Source organism: Sciurus carolinensis, chromosome X (assembly GCF_902686445.1).
Source record: "Sciurus carolinensis chromosome X, mSciCar1.2, whole genome shotgun sequence".
NCBI classification, from domain to species: Eukaryota; Metazoa; Chordata; class Mammalia; order Rodentia; family Sciuridae; genus Sciurus; species Sciurus carolinensis.
In genome coordinates, this window is record NC_062232.1 from 80206760 (window position 1) to 80223686 (window position 16927).

Consider the following 16927-nt stretch of genomic DNA (forward strand, 5'->3'; position numbering starts at 1 on the left):
CTTTCTCCTCAAGGGATCTATAAACAACATCTATCACATTCAAGGAAAGACTTTTCATTTGAGCTCCTAGAAATACTCCCAGGGTGTCTTTCACCCCTGCCAGCTGTTGTCACAGTTTGACAGTGGATGTATCAGCAAGGCAACAATGCCTAATTGCCTGCACCCTGTCAATTCAATATGCAATGGCTTTGGTCATCCATATTCTGATTATGATAATAGTTCAAGAAAAAGTAAATGTGGAAGAAACATAAAACAATTACAATATTCTCTGTGATAAATCGTTGAATAGTGAGAGAGTTCTTAGCTCAATACTCAACTATCTTTAAAATTACCACCCAGATTATACTTAATGTTTAGCCTCATGTGATTTAGTATAAGTTCTAGGAAATTCCATTCAATAGAAAGTTCATATATTCTTATATTTCCTTTATCAAAGGATATTGGAGGAAGAGGTTGAGGTGTTCTCATGCTTAATTATGAAAAAAAGGTATCATATAACCAACTCATCAATAAGGCTATAGCAATGGAGAAGACAGTCCATAGTAAGCTCTAAGTCTTCTGATAGCTTCTAATGCAGAAGAAAATGAAGATAGAAAAGCAAGACTGTATGTAAGAAAGGAATATTAGAAGAGGTAGATGAACTATCAGTCTGTAAGGGAAAGAGCTAAAGATAGACCTTACCGGAATGTTTCAAAGATACCTTTACTACATGTCAATGACTCTTTCATAAGGCAATGAAGTCACAATATGGGGCATAAAAAACCACCACACTGAATAAGAAAGATGTTAACATAATTCCTTAATCTTCATGAGAGCCTTATGAAAACAAGGAACTACAGGTTAAGAGAGGTTATATGCTTAGCCCAATTCTGCTATAGGTTAAGTATGTACCACTGAATTTCTGACCACAACAGTATAAAAACTCAGGCATGCTTCCTTAGCCACAAATGGGAAAATTACTGAACACTTACACTTGCAGAAGGCTAGAAGCCTCAGCCACTCAGAATGGTTCCTCATGATCTTTCTACTTGAATCTTGGAAGTTTCTATTCCATTATTAGAAAATTGCTCTTTATCTCCAGTTTCTCTGAGTGTTTCCTTTATTTACTTATTTAACATGAAACCTGCCTGAAAAGTTCTTCCTTTTCCTAGTCTCATTTTGTATCCTTTTCATAATTCACACCACTCAGTGTTTAAGAATGGTATCCTCCTCACTCCTCCACATTGCTTATAGATTTTATACTCTCTCCCTCCTGGTAAGAACCCTGTCACTATTAGGATATTAGAATTATATTGTCATCAAAGTTCACATCATTTTCAATAGCATTAACATGAAAAATTTGAATCCAGATGATCTCTTGCATCAAACAATGATGTAGATTGGTTTTATCACCCTACATATACAACCATGCAAACTGAATTACACTTAACAAATCCCTGCAGTTTTAACAAATGTCTCCCTAATTTTCTTTTCTCTATCTCTGTAATCACCTTTTAATACCTTGTGTATTCTTCCTAAATATTGAAGCTACCCATCACTGTCCTGGGTCGAATACTTCATAGAGAAAGTAGAACCCATTAAATGGGAGTTGCTGCATTATCATTAAATCAGAAAAAAAGAACTTACTAGTGTCTTCAGAAAAAAGAACTTAGTAGTATCTTCACCCATCTTTGTACTTCCCTTTCTACTATAATAAAAAAGAGGGAATTTCCGTAAGCAGAAGACACTTAAACCATAATTTCTATGACTATGAGACACATAAAATTCACAAACCAGTCAAAAGTCACAAGGGAGGGAATAAAGACAAGAATATGGAGAGTGACAAGTTAGTCCAGAAGTAGCAGATTTAAGAAAATATCCTCACAAACAACTTTCTGAAGGAAAGATGCCATAAGTCCAACAACTGTAATTTTTTGTTGTTGTTGAAACTAGGTATGAGAAATAAGTTAGCAGGATCAGATCCAGTTTATTTCAAAGAATAAGAATTAAAGCTACATGAAGAACTATATACATAAACCATATTTGCAAGAAATCAAATGCCTCTGTGGAAGTAAAGGAGGAAAGCTTCTTTTGGTATGAGGCTTGGATTGTTACACTGGTCTATGCTCTGATCAACCTACAGGTAGCTGGTTCAGGAAAATGCAATTCATTTAATGATGAGTAATATAGAAATGAACTGACACAAAAATGTCATAAAAATATAGACAAGAACAACAAAATTTAGAAACAAATGAAGATTCACTAGAATACTTTGCAATAAAACAAATACTTAAAAATGATGAACCAATCACATTTATAAAGAGATATGACAAATCAGAAAACTACCATAAGAAGGAAAGGATGAAACAATAGAAAACAATGAAATTAGAGCAGTAATCACTAAGAAGTTAAGAATATAAAGAAACAAACTGAGGAAAAACACAGAACTTATGGAATCACAAAAGAAAACTGATACTATGGAAAATTGGTATTGCATTGTGAAATAATGAGAGAAATGTGTTGGTCTCTACCCCTGGTTTCTGATATAAAGCCCTAAAAACTCTCCTAGAGAGGGGTATTATAAGAATCTTTTTTTCTAATATTTGGTTTTTGAGTCACTTCCTGGCATAGATCTCCTAAGACCTTTGTAATTTCATGAGTAATAGGAGTAACTCATACAGTAAATCCTGTGGAATTTTCTAGGTGATAGAAAGCATCTAATGGGCTAACTCTTGGCCTCTGTATTGGGGGCTCATTGCCTGGGAAACCAACCACATGATTAGAAAGTTGGAGCTTCTGACCGAAACTCTTCACTAACTTCCTTCAGGAAAAAGAAAGGAACTGAAGTTGAGTTGATCATCAATGGCCAGTGATGTTATCAATCATGCCTATATAATCAAAAGTTCATAAAAACCCTGAAAGACAGGGCTTAGAGAACTTCTGGATAGGTGAACATGTGGAGAACTTTGGAGGGTTTTGTGGCTGGACATGACATAGAAGTTCCATGCCCCTTCCCACATTCCTAACTCTAAGCATCGCCTATCTGGCTGTCCATCTGTATTTTTTGTAATTTACTTTATAATAAAAGGGTAAACATAAGTAAATTGTTTTCCCAAGTTCTATGAGCCACACTAACAAGCTAATTGGAGGTGAAGGAGTCTTGGGAATCATGATTTCTAAATAGAATAAGTGACAACTTGTTACTTAACATGGGCATGTGCAGTGAAGTAGTCACCTTCATCTGTGGGATTTGATGCTATCTCCAGGTAGATAGTGTCAGATTGAATTACATTATGACTCTGATATGGTATGTTATAATTGACCCAGAGTTGTCTGATGGTGGGAAGAAAGTCCCACAAATTTTGAACCAAAAAACATTCTGTATTGAGTATGAGAGTAGAGAGGAAAAATTTTTTCTTCCTTCAGAAAGAAGCTAAAATATTGAAGATAGAAATTAAACAGTGATGGGGTTGAAGATTTAGCTCAGTGGCAGAGTACTTACCTAGCATGTGCAAGGCCCTGAGTGTGGTCCTCCCGCCTTGGGGAAAAAAAAGAAATTAAAAGATGATGATAATAATAAAATGAACAAAGAGTTTAAAAGGGATAGGTGAAAAATTGATAAATTTAGGAGCTAGACCCCAAAAAACATGTACCTATTTGTATTTGGGGTACCTGAGGAAGAAAGCTAAAACAATAGGACAGAACCAATAGTTAAATATATTATTCAAGGAAACTTACTGAAAAATAGAAAAAAAAAAAAAACAAGTGTACATACAGAAAAATGTATAAGGGACACAGTGTGTCTAAAAGAAAATTGAGCCAGAATAGTCAATGCTGAGAAATGTCCTAGTAAAGTCATAGGTTATTAAAATGAAGAAAGAATTCTTTGAGCAGTCAAAAAGATCAAGTCATTGTACAAGGAGAAAAGAAGTAAGTTATCTTCAGATTTCTCCACTGAAAAATCTATACCAAAAGACAGTGAAGCAGCATCTACATGGTATTCAAGGAAAGAAAATGTGAGCCATCCATATGTATCCAGTCAAACTCTCCTTCATGTGTAAAGACTACAGACAAATGGTTTTGAATTGGAAAGATTTCAGAGACTATTATTTCTGTGAACCTTTTTGAGGAAACTACATGAGGACCCATTTTGAGCCAGAAAAGTCATAACAAAGAAAATGAAACCAAAGGACTGGCAATGAACTTTGAATACATTTGACTATATAATCAAGGCCAAAGAAAAATAGGACTAGAGTGACAGAACACAATGTAAATACCATATGCCTTAAAAATGTAAAGTTCATACAATTAATGCCAATTGGAGAAAGTATGGGGAAGAATTTTGAGGTAAAGTAAGTGTATTAATAACCTTATTTGTTTTAGAGTAATAAAAAGAAGCCATTTAAATATGATGAAGCATAGTAATAGTTGAGGCAAGTAAGAGTTGTATGCTTGACAATATAAAATAAAATACAGAGAAAGAGTGTATTATTGGATTATTTTATTATGAAATAAAGCATACCGTAACTATCGCAAAAGTTAATAGATGTCTATCACCGACTTAAAGAAAACATGAATATAAGATTAGATCACAAAATCAAACCAAGTTCTATGCTGTATGTACAAGAGATTTACCTAAAGCAAAATGATTCACAAGGGTGGTAAGTAAAAATAAATATCAGGGAAATGCAAACAAAAGGAAGTCAAAGGTTAGGTTCTTAAACAAAACCATGTGGAATTAAGACCAAAAGTATTTAAAAGGACAAAGAAGAACATGTTAAAGTGCTTCAGGATGCAATTTACATGTAAGATAAAATAGAATTATCTATCTAGCACCAAGTAACACAGTCACAGCATTCATAGGTATAGGAAATAAAAAGAGAAGTAGATAAAAATAGTTGAATGATAATTCTCTCTCAATCTATTTCAAATGAAATGATCAAAAACCATAAGAATATAGAAGAAGCAGATAACATAATTTATAGGCAAATTTGATACACAGTAAATGCCATAACCTAAAAATAAGAAAAAAAAATCATTCTAATAGACTCTACACCATTCACTAACATTGATCTAGTACAAAAATAATTTCTGGCTATACTTTCAAGTCTAGAAATTTATAAATCATTTTTAAACTCATGAAAGTAAATTTTGTCTGTAAATTAAAAACAAATCCCCACAGCGAAACTGAAGTGTATTTGTCTTTTAAACAAATATGGTAAAAGCTTTATACATCATTACCTAAGAGATATTGTAAAGAAGTTCTCGGAGGAAAATTGAGGGCCTAGAATGTGTCTACCAGCAATACAGCAGAATGGAGACAATTGAATTAATACTCTGGCTTAAAATTAGAAATATAGCAGCAAAATACTTAAAGTGATTTTGAATTAATGAATTAAAGAATTAGAGTTAAATTTAAAAACATTAAAATTCATGCAAAAATATAAAAATATATCTCCAGTTAATCTAATTAAGGAGAAAAGGAGTGAGGGATCACTGCTAAAAGGTAAGGAGCAATAAGGAGGAAATACTGACAGAATCAAAATTAGTTGAAAGAATAAAGAACTAGTTTCCTCAAACCTATAAAAATAAATTTGAAAGTCTTGATGAAATATGTAATAATCTAGGAAAATAAACCTCAGAAAAATTTGACTGAGAAAAGATAGAAAATCTGAACGCATGCATTTCTAGAGTGAATGAAGAAAATTATCGAAGTGTTACTCCCCCAAAACAGCAATAGATACAGATGTTTTCATAAGATATTCTCCAAACCTTTGAAATGACAGATAATTACAAAGATAATAAAACTGCCCAAGAAAGGAAAACTTCCAAATTCTATTTATGAAGAATTTAATACTGGTACTAAAATATGAAAAAGATTGCAGAGAAAATAATATGCTACAGAAAAATATCATGTGTATCCATATATTATGTATATTAATGCAGAAACTCTCAAAGAGTGATGTCAGCAAATTGGCAAACTCTGACCTTTGAAAATTTTCTCCATAAAATTATTTTGAAAATTGGCAAAAATTGTCATATTCAAAGTTATAGAACTCTTGAAATTAACCAAATATTTCCAGCAAATTGGGAAACATTTATTTCAGAAAAAAATTTTTGAATGTTGGCAATATAAGTTTTGTGGTGATTTGAGTGGCCCTATTCTTATCCCATTCTCTCTAGCTCCATGGCAAAAATGAAGAGCCTACAGTCATGGTGAAAACCAGTAACCTGGAAGTCATCAGAGGGGGAAGAATTAGATCTGAGCTCCTTCAAAACATCATTCTTAGAAAATTGTCATCATTTGAACTGTTTCATGATCCCCGGGAATATTTTACTTGTAAAGCTGACGGTATTTGCTCTGACTCAAAGATCACTCCATGTAAAAATTTTTGTTTTGAGGCATTTGCCAAAAAATTACTGGTAAGTGTTTGATTTTGTGTCATTTGGGTATATAACAGTTGGGGAAATGAGAAGCTTAAAAGGAAAAGTTGGAGAACAAGATCTTTATTTTTATTTTTTGGTGGTGCTGGGGATTGAACCCAGAGCCTTGTGTATGCTAAGCAAGCACTCTACCAACCGAACTATACCCCCAGCCCAACATAATGTTTTGTAAAACTCAAACATACTATTGGTATATTAGTGCATTTAGTGTTGCAACAACAAAATCCCTGAGATTAAATAATGTCTGAAGAAATGGGATTTGTTTACATTACAGTTTTGGAGGTTTAAGAACATGGCACCAACCCCTGCTCAGTCCTAGTGAAGGCCTCATGTGGATGGCATTGCAATGGTGAGAGTGTGTGCAAGAGCAACCTCATGGTAGGACAGGAAGCCAAAGATCAAGGAGTGGTCACTCTTGCTCATTCACAACAATTAACTTTCTTGAGAACTAGCTCACTTTGTGAGACCAAAATTAATCCCTTGCAAGGGTGATACCTGCAATGACCTAATTACCTCCCACTAGCCCCACTTAATTTTTTTAAATCTATTGTTATTATAATTATTATTATTGTTATCATTATTATATTGTTACTACTACTACTATTGCTACTACTGCTACTACTACTGTTATACTGGGAATTGAACCCAGGGGCATTCTACCACTGAGCTACATCCCCAACCCTTTTTACTTTATTTTGAGATGGTCTTGCTAAATTGTCCAGGTTGGCCTTGAACAGGTAAGCCTCCTGCCTTAGCCTCCTAAGTAGCTGGGATTACTTGTATGCCACAGTACATTCAGCATCTACTAAACATTTTAAGAATAAAAATCATTTCCTTATGAACTCTTCCATAAAATTGAAGAAGAGGAAATATTTCCAAATTTATTTTAGGAGACCAGCATTATTCTGATGACAAAAATATCATAGACAAGAAATATATAGATCACTATTACTTATAAATTTGGACACAAAAGTTCTCCACAAGTTCTAGCAAATTGATTCTAGCAACATGTAAATAGAAATATGCACCATGTTTAAGTGATATCTATCTCAGAAATACAAGGTTGATTGAATATATGAAAATTGATCAGCTTAATACATCATATAGTAAAGGAAAAACACACATGATCACCTAGATAAAGAAAAAGATTCTGAAAAAATTCCAAAACCCTTTCCTGCTAGAAATAATTCAACAAACTAGAATAGAAGTTAACTTTCCTCAACCTTCTAAAGAATATGCATGGAGGGCCAGGGTTGTGGTTCAGTGGTAGAACGCTTGCCTCGCACATATAAGGCACTAGTTTGATCTTCAGCACCACATTAAAAAATAATCAAAGAAATAAAGGCATGTGTGTGTGTGTGTGTGTGTGTGTGTGTGTGTGTGTGTGTGTGTAAAGTGAAATGTTAAAAAAAAGAATATGCATGGATAGTCCACAGCTAATATCATGCTTAAAAGGTGAATGACTAAAATCTTTTCACCTCAAATTAGGAACAAGTTGCTCTCACAACTTTTATTTAACATTGTACTAAAGATTCTAGCTAGGGCACTTGGACAAGAAAAATAAATAAAAGACATTCAGATTCTAAAGGAAGAAAAGGTAGATTATATGATCTTATATATAATCTTATATCTTATCCCAAGGAATCTCAAAAAAAATACAGTTAATAATAAGTTCACTATATATGAGATCAACATAAAAACATCAATTGTTCTGCATACACTAGGAGTGAATATCCTAAAAACGAAATTGATTGAATAGTTTCATGTAAAATAAAATTAAAAAGAAATTCAGCAATACATGTAACAAAAGAAGTAAATATTTGGATGCTCAAAAGTACAAACACTGTCAAAATAATTAAAAATGGCGTAAATAAATAGGAGGACATTCCATGTTCATGAATTATAAAACATAATATTGTTAAGATAACAATAATCCCCAAATTTATCTATGTGTTCAATATAGTACTCTGAAAATCTCAGCTGGCTTCTTTTTTTTCCCTTGCAGACATTGTTAAACTAATCCTCAAATTCATATGGGAATGCAAAGTAAACTTAAAGTTCAATAGAACAAAATTGAGGGTCAAGAAACTCATACATGTATGTTTAATGTGTTTTCAACAAGAGTGCCAAAACAATTCAATGAGGAGGAGAGTCTTAACAAATGGTACTGAGACAACTGGATATCCACTAGCAAAGAAGTGAAATTGGATTTTTTTTCTCAGATCATACACAAAACTTAACCCAAAATCAAAGACCTAAAAGTAAGTTATAAAACTCTTAGAAGGAAACATAGCAGTAAATCTTTCTGACCTTGCATTTGGCAATAGATTCTTAGAGATGATATCAATACCAAAATTAACAAAAGGAAAAAATAGATTGGATTCTATCTTATTAAAAATGTTTGTGTCCCAAAGAATAGTGTCATGAAAGTGACAGTACAATCTATAGAATGAGAGAAAATATTTATTATTTATCTGATAAGGGTTTAGTATCTAGAACATATACATAATTTGACATTAGACTATAAAGAGGCAAATGACCATTTAAGTAAAAATAGGCCAATAATTTGAATTTTTTCCATCTTTTTTTCAAAAAATACCAAAAATGATGAACAAACTAGTGAAAACATGTTTAAAATATGTCTATCAGTAATAAGACAGAATGGAAACAATTAAATTTGCAAGAGCTATTAGGAAAACGCAAATCAAAACCATACTTCACATTCCCTTGAATGGTTATGTTTGAAGAAACAGTTACAAGTGTTTTTAAGGATAGGTTTTAAGGATAGCTGGTAGGACTATAAATGGAACAATCATTCTGGAAAATATTTTGGCAATTCCACAAAAAATGTTATACAAGAAAGCTATAATAAATTCCAGGAATTCTACACCTAGGTGTATACTCAAAGGAATAGAAAACTTATGTTTATACAAAATCTTGTACATGGAAATCATAACAGCATTATTCATCGTGACCAAAAAGTGGAAACAATCCAAATGTTCATCAATCATAAACAAATGTGGTACATCCACAAAGTGGACTATTAGTCAACAATGAATGAAGTACTGAAACATGCTAAAATATGGATGAATCCTGAAAACATGTTAAATGAAGTCAGTTAGACCATAGACCATGTACTGTGTGACTCCATTTATATGAAATGTACGGAATAAGCAAATGCATGGGAAGAGAAAGGAACTTAGTATATACCAATGTATATGGATAAGGAGTTGAGGAGTGATTATTATTAGGTAAGGGATTTCTTTTTGGCATGATGAAAATATTCTGAAATTAGTAGTCATGTTTGCACAACCTTGTGATTTTAATAAAAATCACTGAATTGTACACTTTAAAAGAATGAATATTGTGGTATGTGAATCATGTCTTAAAAAAAAAAACTAAACTAAAAAAATTCAAAACAAAATGCTAGTGAACACATTTCTAGAAATATGCATCCAAATCAGGATTTATTGTAAGAATCAAGAATGGTTCACTATTTGGTAATCTATTAAAATAATTGATTATATTAATTGATCCAAGAAGAAAATTATGTGCTCATCTCTACAGATGCTGAAAAGGCACTTGACAAAATTCAATGACAAGTCTCAATTTTAAAAAACTCAATAAGAATAAATCAATGCTTCTTTAACATGATTAACTATATTTATCTCAGTCCAAAATTCAATATCATAGGGAAACACAGCAACCATTACCCTTAAAATCAGCATGGAGTTTGGAACACCCACAAGCTCCACTATTATTTAAGATTGTACTGCATACAAATAACTAATGCAATTAGATAAGATAAAAGACATCCAAACATTAAAAACTGAGAGAGGAATAAACCACTACTTTTCACTGTAGGTGATATAATTGTATAAATGAAAATTACGAGAGAACAAAATGAGAAAAACAATTGTCAACAAAAAAGAGTTCAGTAAGAAAGTAGAATATATATTAATGTATAGCTAGCAATAGTATATATATCCCTACTAACAATAGCAACAATATTATAAAGTACAACATTATAAAGAAATGAACTTACAAATGTATAACACCCACAGGAAGAAAATAATTTAGTATTTCATCTAGTTTATTTCCCAGAGTAGGATTGTTTACTTTCTCAATTCCTTTGGTATACCAATAACTTTTCTGCATTTTTTTTAACTTTTAAATGTGACAACAGAAACATAACAAAATTTCCCATTTTAGCAGTTTTTAAATGTACAGTTCAATAATGCTGAAGAAAACTTAAATACCAAAAAAAAAAAACCCTAATAGGACAACACACAGATAAGCTGGATATGCTCCTATGTAGAAAGATTCGACATTACATATATGCAAATTTTTTCCCAAGAAAATTGATAAATGTGGTCCCAATAAGAATCTGAACAGGTTATATCTTTAATCTAGAGTTAGAAAGAAGATGATTATAGAGTAAAAATACACAAGCAATAAGACCAAAGAAAATTCCAAAAAAGAAGAGAAATGAACCTATGTTTTGAATGTGGCCCACATTGCCAGACATCTTCCTTACTTGTGATAAACTTATAGTGACCTGTTATTCCTTTTTGATATCTTCCTTCCAGCACATGAGCCCTCATTCTGTCAGTCAAATCTGAACCCCAACTATAGAGAGGGTTCTTTTCCATGAAACTCTCAGCAAAATTCTCATCAGGGAACATGCTTATGTACCTGTTTAAGTATCCCTGAACATTCCATGACAGGGAAGCTTTGTCTGTCCAAATCAAAAAGTAAACCTCTTAGAAAGTATTGCCTACTAGCACAGGCTAACTTGTTCAAGTTTCACTCTGGCTCCATGAAGATATTAATAAATCACAAGAATCTAGAAGCAATAAAGAAAAGTGTAATGGATTTGTACTCTCATCATGAACCGGGAATTTGTAAGCATCACTTGCTCTACATTAAGAAATACTCCCTCATCATTTATCATCCAATATCACCTACCTAGTGAACAAAAACCCTCCCCCAAACCTGGTTGCAGAAATCTTAAAAGATGCTTGTCTGTTTGATATTTTTTCTGCTTATACAATAGACTTTAGACCTTTTTCACAATTACCCCCTTTGAAGAATGTAGTCAGTTTTCTATCCTAATGGTCATAAATGCATGGCATCATGCTCAGCATTCACACTGCATTGTGTGAACTTCAAAAAGGGGATAGATTCCCATTTCAATGAGCAAAGGGATTTGTACATGTGTATAAGGTAATAGATAATCTAAAGGAAGGCTCATGTAAATTTACTTACCATGTATATTTTTCTCTGTAGATGTAATTAAGCTGTTAGAAAGAAATATTTTCCTTAATGTATCTATTAGCGAAATGTTAATGTACCTCCCAAGATATTTTGCTTGTTACTTCATATACAATTTGGGTTAAAGGAGGAAAGAGCAACAGATTAATACTGAAAATGTAAGAATCATTTAAGGTAGATTGCCTAAGTTGCTTATGGGAATATATGGTATAAATATATTTAGGGATATTAGGATCTATTTTTCTAACTTCTGCAGCCTACAAATCATGCAACCCAGTTTGTTTTTGCTTTCTTTTTTCTTATCTATTCTACTTCTTCGAATTGAAATTTGGAAATCTTAACATAGGAAGAGATTCATGGGTAAGGTTAATAGTGAAGCAGTCATCATTTAGAGCTTTCCTCAGCAGAATGTTTTACTGGACTCTGACAGTAAAATGATTATACTACCTTCCATTTACTGACTTTCTATGATTAGAAACTGACAATTTGAGGAGTTGTTAATGACTGAGTGATCGATCAAATAATTCAATTTAGTTCTTAAAAGTGACTGAAAAAATGGACTATACTCAAATTCTTTTTCCTAATTGTCCCATAACATAATCAAGCAAGTTGTTTAGTATAATAAAGTAATCAAAAGATTACCCCCAAAACTTAGTAATACTCTTCTATGAAATCATATCTCAACTATCAACAAACTCTGCTGTAATTTGCTATGTAAACGCAAAAAAAAGAAAAAGAACACAATATATGCTTCCATGTGATTAATATTATATACTTGAGATTGTGGTTTCCAATTTTTTTATCTTCATGCAATATGTTCATATAATTGCCACCTTTTTCATGTTTGGGAGCTGGATCTTCTACTAAACTCATACTACTGTTGATCAAATAAAGAATTTAATTTTTTTATACAGGTTTTTTTCCTTTTATTTTTTACTTTGTGGTATGAAATACATAAATGTTCATGTTAGCTGCTATAATTTTCTGTTAGACATTATAAAACCTTGGACATTATTCTAAAACTGAAAAGAAATTTCTTTTAAAACCCAACATAAGGGCTGGAGATGTAGCTCCGTGATAGAGCACTTGCCGAGGATAGGTGAAGCACTAGTTTCCATCCTCAGCACCACATAAAAACAAATCAATAAAATAAAGGTTAAATTCTTAAAAAAAAACCCAACAACATAAAATCTGTCAAAAATAATGTACTAATCTCTTTTCCTTGGCACCCTCATCAAAAAAATCATAATTACACCAAAAATAAATATGTAGATTAATTGTCCTATTTCATTGAGTTCCCAAGAAGGGTATATCCTGTTATGTGCTCACCAAACAACTGCCATTACCTATGAGTCTCATATATGTAGAAAGTACATTTTCATTTCCCTCCTTTTGTGAATTGATAGTTATATTAAAAGAAACTCCCAGGAATATATATGGAAAATAATATGGAAATAGTAAGTAATCATATAATGTGCAACCAAAACATTAAAACAAGTATGAGAGGCATTCAAGATGGCAGACTGGGGGTGGCTGCATTTCATGTTGCTCCAGGACTCAGGATTAAAAAGAGGAAATATTGAGAGACTTGGGAACAACTCAAAGTCGCTGGGTGACTCCTCCTGTTGGGGAGGCGTCCCAGATGGGGGGGTAGTCCCGGAAAGCAGGGAACTTTGTGAAGTAGAGTTGCTCAACAAGACACCCCTCCCCCCACTGGAGCAGTGAACTCATACAACTGGGAGCATTGGAGAGGAGGCCGCTCAGCATGACGCGTGGACTGGGAGCAACCCACTGGGGCTCCAGGTGGCTGCCCAGAGGAGGAGATGCGCAGCAAGCTGTTTGGACTCAGAGCACTGCTACTGAACACCCGGGGGCTGCCCAGAGGAGGAGGAGGAGCACAGCAGGTTGCTTGGACTCGGAGTGGCCGCAACAGAGCACCAGGTGGCTGCCCAGAAGAGGAGGCTCACGGTGAGTTGTTTGGACTCAGAGCGACTGTGCCGGAACTCCAGGCGGCTGCCTGGAGGAGGAGGAGGTGCATGGCTGGTCACTTGAACTCGGAGCAACAGCACAGAATACCGGGCAGCTGCCCGGAGGTAGAGGCATGTGGCGGGTTGTTGGGGCTTGGAGCGTCTCTACGGGGCTCCAGGTGGCTGTTCAGAGGAGAGGAAGCATAGCCAGGCGATGAGGTGCAGAGCAGGGTCCCAGGACCCAGGAGGCTTCTTGGTGGAAGAGCTGCACAGAGACAAGCTGAGGGGCGGAGCGAAGTTTCCAGGACTGCGGGCAGATTCTCTGAGGAGGGGCAGCATAAGGAGACTCGTCTGAGAAGGGTGAGGCTCCCAGGCTCAGGAGGTAGGTCCGGGCCCCTGGGAACGTTGCAGAGGAAGACAGCCCAGCCCAGGTGGTAGTTGTGGATTGAGGGGAACCTCTAGGAGGGGAACTGACCAGCGAGATCTCCCCACCGGGTGAGTCTTCCTCGCCAAGTGAGGTTTTCCCACAAGGAAGGTAAAACCAGAGATACAGGCCCAAAGAGGCCTTGCTTCAGCCCACAGCCTAGTTCCCCTTTGGGTGACCATTGGTCAACAAGTGGAGACATTTCTGTCCACTATCACGGAATATACACCACCTGAAGACTAACACCCCTAGAGAGGCAGCTTCCTTGTGGAGGACTGCATTATCAACTACCTCTAAGAATTCAGGCTACTGAAGGCTAAGAGGGGATATACTAGAAATCTTCAGGGATATTATAAGTCAATACAGGAAATCTGCAATATCTCAGCAGTCCATTGATACCTGAAAAATATGAGAAAACAAGGGAAGAAAATGCCCCAAACAAATCTAGAAGTTACATCAATAAAATCCAACGACAGCATGGCAGAAGAAATGACAGAAAGGGAGTTCAGAATGTACATAATTAAAATGATCAGGGAAGCAAACGATGAGATGAAAGAGCAAATGCAGGCATTGAATGATGAGATGAAAGAGCAAATGCAGGCACTGAATGATTGCACCAATCAACAGTTAAAAGAGCAAATACAGGAAGCAAAAGAGCATTTCAATAAAGAGTTAGAGATATTGAAAAAAAACCAAACAGAAATCCTTGCAATGAAGGAAACAATAAACAAATTGAGAACTCCATAGAAAGCATAACCAATAGGATAGAACACCTGGAAGACAGAACCTCAGATATTGAAGAGAAAATATTTAACCTTGAAAACAAAGTTGACCAAACAGAGAAGATGGTAAGAGATCATGAACAGAATCTCCAAGAGCTATGGGATATCATGAAAAGGACAAATTTGAGAATTATTGGGATTGAGGAAGGCTTAGAGAAATAAACCAAAGGAATGAACAATCTATTCAATGAAATAATATCAGAAAATTTCCCAAATCTGAAGAATGAAATGGAAAATCAAGTTCAAGAGGCTTATAGGACTCCAAGTAACAAAATTACAACAGACCCACGCCAAGGCACATTATAATGAAATACCTAATATAAAAAATAAAGACAGAATTTTAAAGGCTATGAGAGAAAAGAACCAAATTACATTCAGGGGGAAACCAATACGGATATCAGCAGATTTTTCAATCCAGACCCTAAAAGCTAGAAGGTCCTGGAACAACATTTTTCAAGCTCTGAAAGAAAATGGATGCCAACCAAGAATCCTATACCAGCAAAACTTACCTTCATATTTGATGATGAAATAAAATCCTTCCATGGTAACCAAGAGCTAAAAGAATTTACAAAAAGAAAGCCAGCATTACAGAACATTCTCAGCAAAATATTCCATGAGGAAGATATGAAAAACAAAGAAGCAAATCAGCAAAGGGAGGAACTATCCTAAAGGAATTGTCAAATAAAGGAGGAACCAAGTCGTGTCAAAAAATAAATAAACAAATAAGTAAAATGAGCCAAATGACTGGGAATAAAAATCATATCACAATAATAACCCTGAAAGTTAATGGCCTGAACTCATCAATCAAAAGACATAGACTGGCAGATTGGATTAAAAAGAAAGATCCAACAATATGTTGCCTGCAAGAGACTCACCTCATAGAAAGAGATACCCATAGACTAAAGGTGAAAGGATGGGAAAGAACATACCATGCACATGGACCCAGCAAAAAAGCTGGGTTATCCATCCTCATTTCAGATAATGTGGACTTCAAGCCAAAGTTAGTCAGAAGGGATAAAGAAGGACATTTCATACTGCTTAAGGGAAGCATAAATCAGCAAGACATAACAATCATAAACATCTATGCCCCAAACAGTGGCACATCCATGTATGTCAAACAAATCCTTCTTAATATCAGAAACAAATAGACCATAACACAATAGTACTAGGTGATTTTAACACACCTCTCACCACCACTGGACAGATCTTCCAAACAAAAATTGAATGAAGAAACCATAGATCTCAATAACACAATCAATAATTTAGACTTAACAGACATTTATAGAATATACCATCCAAGCAAGAGTGAATACACTTTCTTCTCAGCAGCACATGGATCCTTCCCTAAATAGACCATATATTATGCCACAAAGCTAATGTTAGCAAATACAAGAAGATAGAGACACTACCTTGTATTCTATCAGATCATAATGGATTGAAATTAGAAATTAATGAAAGAGTAAGAAACAGAAAATACTCCAACACCTGGAGATTAAACAATATGCTATTATATGATGAATGGATAACAAAAGATACTAGGAAGGAAATTAAAAAATTCTTAGGGGTGAATGAGAACAAAGGAACATCATATCAAAATCTCTGGGACACGATGAAAGCAGTACTTAGAGGAAAATTTATTTCATGGAGCGCATTCAATAAAAGAAGTAAAACTCAACAAATAAACGGCCTAACACTACAGCTCAAAGCCCTAGAAAAAGAACAGACCAACACCAAAAGTAGGAGAACATAGGAAATAGTTAAACTCAGAGCTGAAATCAATGAAATTGAAACAAAAGAAACAATACAAAAAATTGACAAAATAAATAGTTGGTTCTTCGAAAAAATAAACAAAATTGATAAACCCTTAGCCACACTAACAAAGAGAAGATGAGAGAAAACCCAAATCACTAAAATTCAGAATGAACAAGTAAATATCACAACAGACACGACTGAAATACAAAACATAATTAGAAGCTATTTTGAAAATCTATACTCTAAAAAATAGAAAATTTCGAAGACATCAACAGGTTTCTAGAGACATATGAATTGCCTAAACT

The 16927-nt window shown here is 34.3% G+C and overlaps 1 pseudogene; it reads right to left on the reverse strand.

Annotated features, from left to right (window-relative positions):
• LOC124971557 (importin subunit beta-1-like) overlaps positions 1 to 16927 on the reverse strand; it is a 173724-nt pseudogene that overhangs the window by 122503 nt on the left and 34294 nt on the right.